The 12696-nt window shown below is 40.6% G+C and overlaps 1 protein-coding gene across 3 annotated transcripts in view; it reads left to right on the forward strand.

Annotated features, from left to right (window-relative positions):
• The window catches only part of arhgef4 (Rho guanine nucleotide exchange factor (GEF) 4), a 137411-nt gene that overhangs the window by 36456 nt on the left and 88259 nt on the right, over positions 1 to 12696 (forward strand). The gene's annotated exons all lie outside the window — the stretch shown is intronic.

The raw sequence follows: 12696 nt of genomic DNA on the forward strand, positions 1-12696 counted from the left end.
CAAGCATCCAGGTAAAATAGTGAGAAATTTACTTACCGAAAAAACTGCAACTCAGACTCCTTAGACAGTCGGTTAGTACAGTCTACACTACAACAAGCCATACTGTCACAAAAACCTATCCGAACATTTGGCAAACAAACACGGACACTGCATCCCCTGTCAACCGTTGGAGGTAGCCGGAGGCCTCTGGATGTAGCCACCTAGCCCAGCCAATGCTTTAGCAAAGAGCTAACTGCCTGTGCCTGTCTATGGGCTGTCACTCAACTTAACCACACCCTAATTTCTTAAGCCTAAATAACAGTAAAACGGTTGTGGTACAAAATATTTCACCCCCCCCCCCCCCAACAGTGTTCACGGAGGTGGAAACTATCAATAGAGACCAAAAACAAAAAATGTACCAGGCTGTAAATATGTTTTTTTAGGCTGTAAAGTTGGCTATTTTAACATGGGGGTCAATGGAGAATTGCTCACTTCTGGAGCCAGCCCCCAGCAGCAGCCAAGGAACTGCAGCTTTTTGAACGCTGAAGTGATTACTCCGTGTCTCATTGAGACACGCCTCTGTTCAGGAAATCCATTCCACATTTTGCAGCCAGTTAGCAGAGCAGCCGGCAGGGAATCACTTGTGGAGTCATTTCAGCAGACAACATTAATGCACAGACACGGTCCATGTATCGGAAATCTCTGCAGGTTGGATTGGAAATTTCTGATCCGTGAAATATGTTGGTATCAGAACCCGATACCAATACTGGATCGGATCGGCCCCATCCCTAGTTGTATCAGTCAGGTTTTTTACCTGTGCTGGTTCTTTGAGTTCAGCCCTTAGCTTCACATACACTTAAGTGAGACTTAAAAGGGGTGTCCAACACGCACACTCAGTTGCAATTTTATTAGGCACACCTAGCTAAAGATAATGCAGAATAATACAACTGTCCTGCAAAGTATCCTATTTTCATGAAAATTAAGCCCTTAAAATTTTTAACATGCAAAAAATTTTAACATGCTACTTCTCGGACATTTCTGTGTTTTATCGTACCTACATAACTACTACATTTAAGGTGGTGCACATGCTGCACAGCATGTGAAAGCTGAGTCTTATCTTTTGTGAGTTGTGAGGTTGTACAATGACAACACATAATGAAACCATGTTACATATACTACTGCTCTGCACTGCCAAAATTCTGTTTTTTTGTTTACATACATCACCAGTCACTTTCTTTACAAAGACTCAAGCACCTTTTGTATATAGTATATAATATTTATAACCTGAGTACTTTTTGCCTTTGTTTTTTCTCCTTTGTGTTTTTGGATTGTATATTGTTATTTTTATATTTTCTGTTACTGCCGTTTTCTACCTTTTTCTATATGCTGCTGTAACAATTGAATTTCCCCGTTGTGGGATGAATAAAGTCTATCTTATCTTATCTTATCTTATCTTTTCAGTGATATAAACATTTACAAGATACAACAACTGTAGGTACAATTAAACCATCTTCTAAAAAACATCAAAGTAATAATGTCGCCCCTTATTGTTTTTATTTTTCCTCTACTCACCCTGTGGTTCCAACACGCATAGAAACAACAACAAAAATGGTTGTTTTGTCCAGAAATGTCCAAAGAATCATGTACAGTGGAAAAATACAGTCAAAAACATGATTTTTAGGTCCATAAATGATCAAAAGTTGCAGTCGGATCGTTCCAGTTCGAAAATATATCCCACTGTTTTTCCTTCGTTTCTTCGTTTTGTTGCCTTTGTTTTGTGCTGAAAGTTGACAGGCGTTTTTGGCAAATTTGGCTGGAACATTAAGTTAAAATCAGACTTTGCTGAAAATGTTTCAGGATCTTTAAGGTTTATTTCAGTTTCAGATGTTGTAATTTATGGCAGAAAAATCACATTGCACCTCTAAGCATGTTTGCCAAAATCTTACTCTGCCTTTTTATTCAATATGTGTCTCTCTTAACCATACCATACTGGAGTCCAATGGCTATTGAGCAGGGCTGGATTTTATATATATTGGTGATGAGCTCCTCTCTGTAAATATGGAAACATCTTTCATCCCTGCCTTGTTGAGGCTGGGTCAAACCAGAACAGAAATTAACTCCTCTGTTGAAGGAGAGTCTATTGCTTTTGTTTTTTTCTGTTGGCAACAAGGAGCTAAGAAGAAGGTTCAAGTGTTTTTCCCATGCTCTACATTTTGTTCCTTACTAGACTGCAGCCTGTAGTACAAAATGCTCCCAGTGTGCTCCATAAATCATCCTCAACCTCTCTGCTCTTGGAGCCTGTGCCACCGTTTGTACACTCATTGTCAGTATTTAGCCCCTCTGTTTTGAATGGATGGCCTGATCCTGTGAGTTTAGCATGTTACAGCGGCACATGCATTGTCATGTATATATATATGCGGAGGCCACCATCTAGTCCACCAATGAGGAATAGTGTAGAAGGACCACCCTGTCCCCTTCTCCTATTGACAGGTGATGTCAGTACCATGAAAGCTATGGTATAATATGTTTTTGTGGGCCTTACAGCTGGAGGGCTGCAGCAGCATCACTGCAGTGGAACTGAACCCCTGATTTCATGTGTTGACAGGCTCCTGAGCTTTGTTCAGAGATTTAACATGTGACCTGTGACCACATTATGTTTCAGATGACACCTTGTTTGGGAGCAGGGCTCAGCTGTTTCGGCAGTTGGTTATAGAGGAAGACTGCTGATGTGCAATGTAATCTGGAGTGTGTACACAGTGGAAAAGGTTAACTATAGGCTAGTACTGCAGTGGATGATCAGTTGTGTTCCGTACCAGTAATAGTACAGACAGGTGACAAATTAAAAGCGCAACCTGAAAAATGAGTGGAGAAACAGGATGACAACACCTCCATCTATAGGGCATAGAGGGAAAACAGTGTGAATGGCATACTATGGCCTTTGCAGTCACCAGATCTCAACCCAGTTGAACACCTATGGGAGATTTTGTACTGGCATGTTAGACCACCATCATCAAAACACCAAATGAGGGAGTATCTTTTAGAAGAAAGGTTCCTCTAGAAGAGTTCCAGAGACACCAATAGAATCTGCCAACAAACGCTTCACTACATTTTTAAAAGCCCTAATTTGGATCAGCTCATCTAGCTGTAAATCTGTCTGCAAATGGTTCTAGGCTGTAGGGGCAGAGAACAGAAATGCCTGTTTGCTAAGTTTGGTGCGAGCCTTAGAGACTATCATTAAAAGGGTGTCATTAGAATACAAACAATAATTATTGGTTTTGAGTGAGATATAACCACAAATCTAAGAGGCGAGACCTTCTTATGTGTCCTCTCTTTCCCGTAGTCCTGTGCTTGTTTCCCTCTGGTCTCTCTTTCTCTGTACCTTTCTGCAGGTATCTCTGTCTCCGGAGCTGCATGTTCTCTGTCTGTGGTCCTGGCTCCACCAACCTGCCTACTGTTTATTGTCTACAGTTGTCCATTTCTAACACATTACTGTGCTTAGTTTTCCACTTTGCTTAAGATACATTTTGTATTAATATTCTATGCCGACTGTAATGTAAGTAATTACCAATGACAGCTTTTTGCTTCTGTGCTGCTTACTATCATAACTGTAATCTGCTAAGCACACAGTATCCACTAAGTGTTCTGTATTCTGAATGCTGGCCCTCTAACTTTGTCCACTGCCAACCCTGTTTGTATCATGCTTTATATGCTGCATGTCCTTCTTCTCTCCTCCATTCCCAGCTGTCCTATCTTCTTCCTATTCCTCCTTTCACCCAGCCCAGCCATCGGCAGGGGGGTCCCCCCATACAAGCCAGGTTCTATGAGCCATTAGGTCCAATTATAAGGTGAAAATATAAAGAGTACTTCAATATAAAATTTTTGTGTCTAGGAAATCAGCTATCCCAGCAGATGAAATCTCCAACACATTGTTCTCAGCTTGTTGAGTCTGAGAAATGTTCAGATGTGTATGCATGTTTAGTGGTAGTAGAATACATTTTCTGAAAAAGTGTTATGTTACTTCTCATTTTTGATCAGAGATTACCTTCTATGTCTTAAATTCCTGGACAGAATTTTAGCATTCTGTCAGGACACACAAAGACACTATATTTTGTTGCTCATCAAGATTCCTGGAGAGCAAGTTTTTTTCACCACATCTGTGTCTTTCACACAGGAAAACAAGCAACATCTGAAAACAAGGTGTTAATGTGTGAGCCTGTTGGTATGTTTCTGGCTGACAAGCTCTAGTAGAGGCTAAGACGTTGTGGCTGGCACAGAGCAGGCAAAGCTTTAAGCTTGTTTTGTCCTAATAGTGTGCTTGTGAATTGTTCATAAAGAAACAGAAGCACTTAGCTCTAACTCATGATATAATCAACCAGACAATCTTGTTTTCATTGAAAAGACCATTTTCAGTCAGATTCCAAGTAACAACCTCCGTTGTATTGCAGCTAAAGTTTAACCTCCAAGTAATGTGACTAGGGATTTGAAAAGTATCAAATTCCAATTTAATATTACAGTTTCTGATGCAACTTTGCTCTTTTTCTTTGCAGTCAGTCACATAAAAGATGCTTTTGCTGATTCCTCTCAGAACACCAAACAGTGATCCCAAATGTCCTTCCAGCTCTCTCTTGAAAATTAGCTGTTCATTGTGCTTTTCAGAAGTGAGGTGGAAGGACAGTTTGGGATTACAGGGCACTGTAACAAACTCTGTACATTGTGTACAGAGTGTACATTGAAGATCAGCATGAGTAGCATAAACAAATTCTTGCAAAGATATCTATGTTGTGTTGTCATGTTTTTCTCCATTCCCAGCTGTCTTATCCTCTTCCTTTTCCTCCTTTCACCCAGCCCAGCCATTGGCTGGAGGGCCTCCCCATATGAGCCAGGTTCTGTTCAAGGTTTCTTCCTGTTTTTCCTTGCCACTGTTGCCTTAAGTGCTTGCTCTGGGGTCAGGCTCTGGGTCTCTGTAAAACGCTTTGAGACAATTTTGATTGTGGAAGGTGCTATATAAATAGAATTGAATTCAGTACTGCTGAAATGTTCCATACCAAATTTCTGTACTGATTCTAAAATAAGTTCTTATTTCAACAGTTTTTTCTATTGGCTATTGTCAATAGAACTGCACAATATTAGCCACACAGTGGCCTGATCCAACAGATGTGGGGCCTTGGGAATGTAAATGAATATCGGGCGTGACACTGTACGTCACGCTGTCTGTGGAAGATGGCGCTATGATTTTCAAGTCCAAACTTTGTAACTCTCATTGGCTTCTGCAGGTTCTCTCAAATTCTGTCAGGTTAGATATGGAGTGCTTGTCAGCCGTGAGCTTTAGGAATATTGAGACTCCACTGTGGTGTTGTCTTGACTGTGTGATCATGTGCCTAGAAAGCTCTGTGGACACTACACTTAACTTTCCAAAGCAGGTAATGAGTAATACTGTGAAGTGCAATACTTTATTTTGTTCTACCACTACCTCCTACTTGCACATGCGTATTTATGCACATGCTAATCTCGGCTTCCTTATCTTATTTTTATTTAAATGTTTATATGTTTATATTTGCCCTTATGTTTATGTTTATATTTAGATTTAGATTTTTCGCTCTTACATATTGCTCTTGATGGCTTAAACTGGGATCTGAGTACTTATTTCGTACCATAACATGTAAATGTACTGGTATGACAATAAAAGTTCCTTGATCCTTGATCCTTGAATATATCTGTTTTTTTCCTGCTTTTTTTTTTTTTTGTAAAAGTTTCAGTTTTTGTCCCCTCAGACCAAATACTCTTTTGCTCATGCTGTCTGTTTTTAAAATGATATTTGAGAAATGATGCCATAGACAGTTTAGGACTGACTGTCCAACAGCAGTTTAATCTCTTAACACTGAACATTTTGTCTAATAAATGTTATATTGTACATCCATCTGTTTAGTAAATTAAGAACATCATTAATCCCACTTTCAAAAGAAGTTTCATCAGCTGACTGACTGTAAACACATAGTAGAACTCTTTGCTGAGAGAAACCGTCTGTCTGAGCAGCCCATTCCAGTCCAGTTCTGTTCTGTCCATCTTTTCGGATCTACCAAATATCTAAATAGGATGTCTTTGGCTCTTGAACCACAGCAGTCTTTCTCTCTCTCTGTAATCCTGACAGGCAGCCGGCAGCCTGGCCAGGACACAGCCATTTATTTCAGGCATTCTGGGAAGAGACAGGCTGGGCTGCCAGAGAATAGCCTGAGTCATTGCTGCAGCTCACTGGGGACTACTGATTTTAGGGATGCAAACGACACCAGACAGCTGCACAATTTCAAATCAGCTTTATTTCACTCAGGGATTTCTGTTTTGTTATAACCAATTATTTTAGTGAACCCAAAAGCAGAACACTGACTTAGGTGAGCAAGTTGAACTGACTTTACTGTAAAGAGAATAGTAGCAGAGCAGGTAAGGTGCAAACAGGGAGATGAATTAGGCCAGGTGATGAATGGCAAGTGGAGAATCCAATGATGAGAGAAGGCTGGACTGGAGGTAAACAGCAGGCAGGCAGACAGGAGGGTATGATCCTGGAGCAAAAACACAAGGAGGCCTTAACATCTGGCAATAAGTAACTGTAGAAAAGGAATTCAACACAAGATAACACGGAAAATACAAGGGAAGGGGAAAACAGTAGAACACTAGGAAAAGGAGAAAAAACCTGGGGTCCTTCCAGAAGCATAACATGTTTGTCTGTAAGGGGACCTTCATCAGAACAGATTCTCAGATTCCCAAATGTACAGTACATTATCTTGAGATTCAGTGGAATATTCAGTGCCCCCCAAAGTTTGAATAGTGACAAAATAATACTTGTACATGTATGAAAAAATGTGAGTAGTCAACCTGTCAGGCTCTCAAGGGAGGGTCTGTCTTTAAGGTGAACCATTAGAGATCTTAAGGTGTTGAATGGTTTGGGGCGTTGAATCCTTGTGAATTGAAGACTGGTTTGTTTTTCTTACAGTTCAACCACATAATGAGCCCACTGGGAAGCTTCTGGTGGCTTGAGCTAGCATTATCTTTCCTGGTCTTAAGTCATGGCAGTCCTATCATCTAGTGTACCCATTGGCTCTTAGTGCCACTTGGACATGCTGGCTTCTCTGTATCCTCCTTCTCACTTATAAGATGCTGTATATGAGGCTTGTCACCACTGATCTTTGATATTGTAAATGGTCTTTATGTCCTCTACAGCCTTCAGATAAACACAGGTGTCTTGGAATGACAGTGTACCAACCTCTTCCTGATGAATATGAAGGGTCAGTAGTTGTGGATGAAGCTGTTTAGGCTGGATCCATACAACCACTGTCTACTCCATTGGTTGGTTCAGAGCGAAGTGACTATGGGCATTGCCAGTCCATGGGGTGGATGTTATTCTGGGGAATGATTTGGCTGGTAGATGGTGATGGAAAGAGTGCTGCGAAGGTTTATCTGCTACAGGACCAGTTGCTGGTGAGGCAGTGGTTGCTGTATGGGGGAAAACACAGTTTATAATCCTATGTTCCAAGTTGTTGTCCTGTTCAAATTCAGAGAGTAGGTGCTAAGGGTATGATCCTGGAGCACAGGAGAAATGTAGTCAGTCAGGGCTTAAGATGCCGGGCTATATCCTCTGGTACTTATTTTGGCCTTTCTCAAAAAAACATTTCATACATGTAAAATGATGGGTAAACTAGACCAGTAAGCTGACTCCTCTGTTTCCCAGCCATTTTTCTCATAATTGATTGTGTTGGTTGTGTTGGTCCCTTGCCATGTTCAAAGTCTGGCATTAACTATTTGTTTACAGTAATATGTCAAAAGCACAAGATTTGGCTGGATATCCATTGCATACTATTACTGCTAAGTCTGAGGTTAAAGCACTGACACAGGTTATTTCCATCTTTGGATTCTCAAAAGTGATTCGAAGTGATCAGGGATCAATTTTTGTCCCATTTGTTTTCTCAAGTCTTGAAGTAGTTCCAGTTGAAACATAATCAGGCTTCTGCATACCATGCTCAGAGCCAAGGGGCACTGAAAAGGTTTCACCAAACCCTTAAGTCTTTCTTGCAGGGGTATTGCATTGATCTAAATCAGGTTAGGGAGGAGGGGGCTGCTAATTGTTGTTAGCTGCCAGAGAGGTGGTGCAGGAAAGCACAACATTTGCTATGTTAATCTGTTAAAACCTTACTACACTCAGGGGGTCACAGCTGTGTGTAATGGGGGGTTCAACAGCAGACTGTTAAACCTGTGTTAATTGCAGATACTGCGAGAAGACATTGGTCTCGTCATTTGTCTGTACATGAAAATGATGGCGTGGTTTTGCCTAATGAGAGTGTTGCTGTTGTAGGACTGGTTAAAGCACTTCAAAACGCTGGGTAATTTGGAATGTTTGGGCCCTTGTCTGAGGAGCTGCAATCTAAGTTGTCTGCTTTTATTAACAACTATCTGTGTTTAGTGATGTACCAGCTTGCACACATCTGATAGAGCATGACATTGATGTGCAGCCAAGTGACCATGTTTTTACAGTGTTGGAGGGAAAGTGTCTGGATGTCAGTGTGCAGTGTACCATACATAGTGGTCTACAGCAATACCTGGGAAGTTAATGTCCACTGCACAAGGAAGCTGTCTGATAGACTGTGCAACATGCACCTTACCATCAACTTGGCAAAGTATGAGTTCAGGAAGGGAAATGTCACCTACCTTTGGAAGGTAGTGGGGCAATGGCAGGTGTGGCCAGTACAAGCAAGGATGACTGCGACTGAGCAATATCCAGTGCTCACGACCAAGAAGGTGCGTATGTGCTTCTTGGTCCTGGTGGATTACTATCGCAGTTTCTGCAAGAACTTTTCAATTTTGGCAGCTCCCTTAGCAGATCTGTTGAAAGCTAGAGTAAGGTACATATGGTCAGCTTCTCCTCTCCTTGTAGCACCTTGTATGGATCATCTGTTCCAGCTGCAGGTGGTTGCCAGGTTTGTAGGTCCAGGTCCCTTGTTGCTCCAGACTGACAGAAATGGTGTTGAATGTCCTGTACATTTTTTCTATAGGAAATTTAACTCATGTCAGTTGAATTACTCTGTTGTAGAGAAAGCGACTCTTGCTCTTGCGTGGGCGTTGCAACAGTTTGAGGTTTATGTTGACTCTGGTGTTCCTCTGGTTCATACAGAACATGATCTGATAACATTTATTCCTTCCTTGTGTTGCCCAAACTGCAAACTGATGTGTTGTGGTTCTTTTTTTTGCAATTGGATGTTCGCCACATCAAATGCTGGGAAAATGTTGTGGCTGGTGCTTTGTCAAGAGCAGCTTGCTCTTGAGATGCTTACTGTTTCTGTGAAGTCTTGGTCTCCCATCTCTTTCACTCTTAAAATTGTTGCTGCAGGCATCAGGGTTGCTGGGTTACAGGGTAGAGATTGGATGACTGACTAGGAAGGGGGTAATTCCAGATTTGGTCCGTGTGGTTAGTATAGATGACATATGTAATGGTTGTAAAACAAAGGGGAAAATGGCAAAAGGTAAACTGTAAAGTTAGTTTTGTATTAGCCTGTTGGTACATTCTGGCAAACAATATTGTCGCGCGATATATATATATATATATATATATATATATATATATATATATATATATATATATATATATATATATATATATATATATATTGCCGTAATACTATTTTGAGTTGGTTGTCCTGGTGACTATTGGGAATCCCCTTTTTTTATGGAGGGGTGGGGGGGGTGTTATGACCACTCCACCTGGGCACTAGGTGTCCCTGTTGTCTTTTTGTTAGTATTTTGTAGGTGTTTTGCTGAATGGAGCTTCATCAGCTGCAGTCAGCTACACCTGGACCCGGTGTGCTCTACACAAGAAAATCTTCCTCATTTTGAAGCCTCACTCTCACTCTCTGGGGGAACTTCCCCCTCCCTGGTAGACCAGATGACAACTTTGGCTTCTTTTTGTTATACTGGCCTTTGGATATATTGGTCGACTTATATTTAATTTTTTGCCAGGTTGTGACAAAAGCTAAAGAAGTGGGTCAGAAGACCACACCAGTGAAGAAACTTTGAGTGAGAAAAGTCAGTCAGCTGGTGTCCCCCTTCTCAAAAACCTCCCCCCAAACTGCTATAATGCTGCTGTTCAGACCAGTACCAGTATGTGTATTGGACACATCAGTGTGATGAATGTGCTAGAGTGAAGCACAGAGAAATAGTTTTCAGTGGAGTTCATCTGAACAGATCACGCAAAGATGTTGCATTTCTATATTTGACACAGCAGGGGGTGTTATTTATCCTTGCCTTGTCTGGTTTTTCTACATTCCACCCTGTGTAGTTCTCCAAAACATTTGTAAATCTTTTTGCTGGAAATGTTCCAAATACGTCTAATATGTTTAAACAGCACACGTCACCTGATCCTAGCTCTGTCTGGCTTTATCTCACACTGGCTATGTTCTCTGTTGAGTGTTTATGTGTTTTATATTGCTGGTTTTCCTGAAATATTTGTGACTGGTCTGTATATTCATCGGCATATTAGCCTACATGCTGTGAAGCCCGTAAATAAAGTAGGAGATTCATTATTCCGTGATGCTGTTAAAAGTTAAAGGGGCAGAGCCTTGCTGAAGGACAAACAATTGGCATTTTAAAGAGATTCCAGTCCTGGCTTTCAATGGAGAAATTTCTCATGTCTTCACATGTTCAGTGCTGCTGCAGAGGCCACAGTGAAAAGAGGAAAGTTTCAAGTACTTCAGTGAATCCATTAACTTCTAAAATTTAATGTTAGTGTTTTTTTTAATTGGCAGCAAAGGTCACATGGGAGCTAAACCCACAGAATAAAATGGGTAAAATAAAGAAAATGAAGGCATAAAATGAGTCCTTCTAGGAAAGCCTTTGAGAGGATTTCACTGTAATGAAGCACATAGTTTAGTTGCATATTGGTGTGATGGAGTAGCACAGGCTCTCCTAGCCTTTTGTTTTCACTCTCTAAGCCCTTGGTTACAGGACAGTCATTGTTTCCTCTTAACTGATGTATTATTTATAGTGCTGTGAGAGGACCATGCTTGTGTTTTTGTGAATTCATGCCTACACGTTTTTTAAAAAATCTGTGCATTCTGATACCAAATATTATAGTGTTATCATATGTTTTAATATATCTTTTGATAGTTAGAGCAATCTAATACGTATGTATTTAATCATAATTTTTCCAAAATGTTGTTTAAATGTCAGCTAAATCTGACACACCATTTTTTTAACAGCTATTTGAGGAAAGTAGGTCCTCCTTCAATACAATAAAGTGGATGATCTTAAATTAAATTTAAGTTAATTATAAAAATTATTTATCTCATATAAATTAAAGTTTAACTGGGAACGTGGCTCCTGAAATTGACCTGATGCTATCAATTAGAAACATAGAACATTTTGTGTAGTGGTCTGGCTGTGGTAAAGGAGAGAAGTGCTGCAACACTAGCAGGCCAAGGTTGACACAACACAGTAGAGTACATTAAATAAGGCAATCTTCAGCTTTATTTTAGCCAGTGCCAGTTCACTAAAATTTGTGGGGATTGGCCCTGATACTGATCCTTAGGACTGGTTTGGGACATCTCTAATACTATAAGATCTGATCCAATGGGTCCTCATCATATACTATGTACCAGATGAGGGGTTAAATGCCAAATCATGACAAGTTCTTTCATAGACAAGCTTTATAAAGACATCTTTATCATACATCCCTGATAATGTAAATGCATTAAGACCTTTTCTCTGGTGCCTTTAAATCAGAATGTGGCCTGCCTCCTCTTTGTACAGTAAAGCTCTCCACCTGTGTGGGACTCTGTTGGTTAAGCTGTGTTATATAACTCCTGTGGCAAGACTTTCTTCTCCCTCTCTCTTTCTTTCTCTATGTGATCGGGGCTAAGTCTGTTGAAAATAGCAACAGGTTGTGAAGCTAGAGCTCCTACAGACTCAGAGACCAGATACAGGAGCTGGGTAGAATCAAACTACTGGGGAGGGGAGCTCCTGTACCCAAAGACCCAGTACAGGAGCTGGGTAGAATCACACTACTGGGGAGGGGAGGGGAGAGAAGAGGCAACACAGCTGTATCTATGTCTATCTCTGACTGAATTGTTAAAGAATGCTGAGTGTTATGTATTTCCTCCGCACTATCTTCCAGGTAAGACTTCTCATTTTGTGTTCAGTTTTCTGAGTAGAAAGATGCATATCTTACTACATCTATCTGTAGTTTGACTTCACAGGCTGACAGACGTTTCTCATGCTATACAGAAATGACTACCTCACTTTCTTTTGTTTATCATAACTACACCTCATTGTAATCACTTTGTACAGCTCCTGCCTGGGAACTAATTTCAGGTGTGATTTATTCAAAGAGTGATGGTTGTAACAGGCTGTGACAAGTTAGTACTAGAATTATCAGAATATTATTTCTCAAACTCTCCAATGTGAGAGTCCTTTTAACTTGCACCTCTGCCTTTTGAGGTGTGATTTTATCACATGCAGAGAAATATTGCTTGAATGATTACAATGCCATTTAATTGGTTATGGTGATCAGAAAGTCTCATAAAACCAAAACCTCCCACCCCTACACCCCTATCCTCATTCCCTTCCCTGTCCATCCTCAGCTGCTTTTGTACACTGCAGGTTTTTTAATGGTGAGGAAATGTCTGATTGATAATAGTGAGTTGAAATAGTGGCATGGTAAAGTTAGAGCAGAGACATCAA

The sequence above is a fragment of the Toxotes jaculatrix genome, chromosome 20 (genome assembly GCF_017976425.1).
Source record: "Toxotes jaculatrix isolate fToxJac2 chromosome 20, fToxJac2.pri, whole genome shotgun sequence".
NCBI lineage: Eukaryota > Metazoa > Chordata > Actinopteri > Toxotidae > Toxotes > Toxotes jaculatrix.